The following is a 4,530-nucleotide window of genomic DNA, read 5'->3' as shown; positions in this document are numbered from 1 at the left end:
ACCTCCCGCCGTGGCCCAACCTCCGGCCGTGGCCCAACCTCCGGCCGTGGCCCAACTTCTGGCCGTGGCCCAGCTTCTGGCCGTGGCCCAACCTCCGCCAGTGCAGGCTTATGCTGATGTGGCCCGAGCTGCGCCAGACAGTCACGTTGAACGCCAGCGTATTTTGGTATGTATGAGCTACCAGGGTTAATTTTCTTTAAATGAGTTAGTATGGTTCTCACACTGTGCGACAAAATTACCCTTTTTCGGGTGTATTCAATGAAATGTACGAAACTTGTTAGGGAGTCCTTTAAGGATCTTAAATCTGAAATCCGTTCATCTGGGTCACTCCTACATTTGTTTTTATCTGCATTTAAATTTTTTTTATTATTTTCTAAAATTCAACATTTTTTTTATCTGCGGTTCCATATATCCCATGTTAATCTTAATGAGCCTAAAAGCCGCGTAATTTTATCCTCTACAAGTTCTCTCAACACACAAAGAATGTACGACAAATATAAAGGATACTTTTTCAAGACTTTTTGAAAAAATGTAGGGGAGACTGGGGTAAAAAGTCGCAAATCGAAAATTTCAAAATTCAGCATCTTCCAAGATAAAGAAGATAGCGGCTTGAAAATTTTTTTTTTCATAGATAGTCTCCATGGACCTTTTTAAATGTCGTAAGTTTCTTTGAGTTTCAGGAAGGAATTTAGAAAACATAAAATATTGAAATTTTTAGCCCTGTTTTTCAAATATTTACCTTGTAGAAAAATATCAATTTTTGCCTATTTATTTTCCAAAATTGATGCATTGGTAAGAGATATCGACTTTCAGTCTTCGATGACCCCCAATAAAAAACAAAATCTCTAAGGGGAAGTGGGGCTATATTGAGTTGTGGGGCTAAATTGATATACGATCTTTTCACATATTTCTAAAGGCAGCTGGTCTTTACAATTCTTTTATTTAGATTCACAATTGTTTTGTCTATCTAAATTATATTACGTTAAGATCCAGTTTCCTTTAGAAATATGAGAAAAAATCGAATATCAATGTAACCCCACAGCTCAATATAGCCCCACTTCCCCCTACGTTTGTTTTCCCCCTCCCCACCCCACCCCTCTATCCCCACCAAAAACCATGTTATTCGGTTTTTATTGGCCCAAGCTTTTTCAATGATTTATATAGAATATTTTTATAGGGTATGTTTTAGAGCTAGCCCAGGCGAACGTTTCGCTTAAACATACCAATGTCCGGAAATTCTCAATTTTGAATTATTGAAGGCCAAATGTCAACTACTTTGGAGGGCCCATTTTTTAACCGATTTGGTTAAATCTGGATTTCTTGGAATTTGTAATTTGTAATTTCGAACCCGACTGCGTTGGTCTTCGACTGTAAAGAATCGGTTAAGTAGCGATTTTTTGATTTTCAAATGTTTTTGTGAATTCGGAATCAATTTAGTCGCTATCAGACCAGTAAGCACCAAAAGTTCCTGCGAAAATCTAATTCACGATGAGCTCTATGTCGTGAGTTCGAGCATTCCGCAAAGCTAAGACGCTTTGCCATCTCTTATTACTCTAACCCTACAAAGAGATTTTTATTTATTTATTTGTTTATTTTATTTAGACGAGGGCCACGAATTGGATGAGGCGCCACGCGTACGACATCTGCCGTTTCGAGAGCATGCTTGCTGAAAGACGAGAAATTTTAAAAGACATGTCAAATTGCACCGTTATGTCTCCAAGAGGTGAATATTTAATTATTGTTATTTATTAATTTATTAGTTACTTATAGTTGAAAAGAATTTAATTAATTATTATTCATTTATTTTTAGACAAACAACTCATTCGAAATAAACTGCACATTACCCACATCTAAAAAAAAAAATTGATGGGAAGCACCGAGGGGACAGAGGGAAATGTATCTAATACCATTATAAGTAAAAAAAAAAGTGAAATGTTTTTTCTACATGGCATGAACTCGGAAATACCATGCGCTCTTTATTTGTGATGAAATATTATTAAAGTATAGAGTGTATGAATATGTAAATAAAAATAAAATAAAATAAAGTGAAGTCAAATAAAGGATCTTTAAATGTGCAGGAAAGGTTTTAATATTTTTTTCAATTCTGCTATATATTATATATTCAATTCTGCTTTTCTATTTATTTATTTTTTCTTAATTCCTTCGTCCATTGGATATTTTTTTTCATCTCTGAATTTTTTCCTTTTAATTTCCATGCACATGACTAGACTCATTGACGACAACACGAAACTATATGTTTTACGTCGCCTCTTATCTCCTCGGATCCCCCTACGTATGCTGCTCCATTCTGTTTGAGTTTTTGCAAGGCTGATGCATCAGTAATGTAAAATTTGTACGCATTCTGGGGAATTCTTGACAGCTGATGAAGAGGATGAATTGCTGCAAGTCGACAGTGATTTAGAATCTGTCAGCACGACTACGTCGTATGGCTTGCCGGCTCTGATGAAGGAGCTGTCACCCATCCGTGAAAAGGACTCTCCTAAGGAAGAGGAAGGTGGGGAGCCTGACCCATCAACGCTGCCACTACCGAAGCTGTCGAAGGGATAAAGGCGCAAGAACCAGCAACGCAAGGCAAAGGAGAGGCTGCTGGAGGCGGCCTTGTACGATTGATTCCCCTACCGGTCAGGCAACTGTGAGACAAGCGGCCGTAGACAATATGGCTGTGAGTCAATCGGTTCCCAAACGGGAGGGGAGCCACAAACCGGTCAGCAAGGCCAAGGATGCTGTGAGAGATGTATCTCGCAGCGGCATCCAGACCAATCGGGGCACTCCCGTGAAACGGTCAAGGCACAATGACAGTCAGAACACGCCACCTGACTGTCCAAATAAGAAAATGTGCTAAAAGCGCACACCTCCTCAGAGGCGTCTCAATGATGAGGTGGCCGAGCACCTTAAAGTGGTCATAATCCTGGTGTAAATAAAGAAGGTGACGAAAAACAGCATGTAAAATGGCGTCGGGTAGTCGCTTTTTAAATATTGTTCGTTGAAGGTGGTCGCTTTGTGGTCGCTCTGGAAGTTTTCCAAAATATCATTGAAAATGAAAAAAAAACACATTCTGAGCACCGATATTTACTTGGAAAATTGTCAAAACAAACTAAGGGAGAAAAGTACAAGAAAATTATGTAAATCCAAGTGACTTTAATAGAAATATGTACAATATATACAAATTATTTACAATATATACAAATTATTTACAATATATATACAGAAATGTACAAATACTTACAAATAATTCTAACTTTAAGTAATGATTTTTTTCATTTTTTTCTTATTTTTCTTCTGCTGGGCCTGATACTGTATTTCTTCACTCATTTTTTCATTCAAATATTTAATTCTTATAAAAATTCTTGTGCGAAAAAATAATTTTCTTTTCTTCCTCCGAACAGGGTAAGTTTACTGACTCATTAAGGAGAGTTCCTAAGATATTGGGGTGTCTGGAAATGGAATCTGTGGAGTTGTATTTCGAAAAAATTGCTTGCATTGTGTAGGCTACATCCATAAATTCTATTGTTGGGTAATATAAACCACCCTCTGATAATAGTTGAATACACTTGCTATTTACAGCAGTAGCTTGGGAAGTGGGCTCTCCTAAAAAATACAAAATGAAGTCAATTTATATTCTGCATTTTAATTCGAGTTTTAAAATCAATTAATTATCTGAGATAAAAGAAAACATATAAAAGAAATAATTTTTCCGATTCTTGTCCTTAAAGAGGCGCTAGATGCGCTACGTATTTTTTCATATTAAAAAATTCAAATTAGATCATTTTTTAAATTACACACTAAAAATATTAGGAATTATGAAATTAGTTTTTACAAATTATAGATACTTTTTCATAATATATAAAGCAATTTTGATTCATACGGCAACTGTTATGTAAACTTTTCAGATTCAAATAAAAAATTATTAGCAAACGAGGGTATCTTTATGAAGTATGTTGCAAAATTTGAAAATGTTAATGAATTAAAAATTGTCTTTATTAGAAATTTAAATTATTGGAAATATACTATAACTCATTGGATAAGCATAATACAGTAATTAGTTATAAAATTTAACTAAATTTTAAGATGCGTAAAAAGAACATAAATCTTATTTTTTATTTAACTCACCTAATAACTCATTTCCTCGCCTCTTAAATGCGACGTATCCTGCTATGAATTCCAAACCACATTCTTGAATATTCTGAAGACATAGGAGATTTTCGTCAAAACTGAGATCAGCGTTGTCCTTCTGCTCGTCTTCTGGCATGGGAATATCTGCTAAGATTTCCTGTGTTACGCTCATTTCTGGATTATTCGCAAGTGAGGACACAAAGTTGGGCGGAGAGTTCTTGTCTGGCAATGCGTTTCCTTCTCTGGAAATTACTTCGGTGTTTGAAGATATTAACAATCTCCGAAAACGGTATTTAAAATCCAGGGCATGAGGGTGGTCGTGTAAACCTCCAATACTGCGAATTATTGAAAAGAAATGTTCCAGGATATCTTGACCCAACCCTGCAGTCAGGATGT

The sequence above is a fragment of the Phlebotomus papatasi genome, unplaced genomic scaffold (assembly GCF_024763615.1).
Source record: "Phlebotomus papatasi isolate M1 unplaced genomic scaffold, Ppap_2.1 HiC_scaffold_105, whole genome shotgun sequence".
In the NCBI taxonomy this organism is placed as follows: Eukaryota; Metazoa; Arthropoda; class Insecta; order Diptera; family Psychodidae; genus Phlebotomus; species Phlebotomus papatasi.
Note: the sequence above shows the minus strand (reverse complement) of the source record.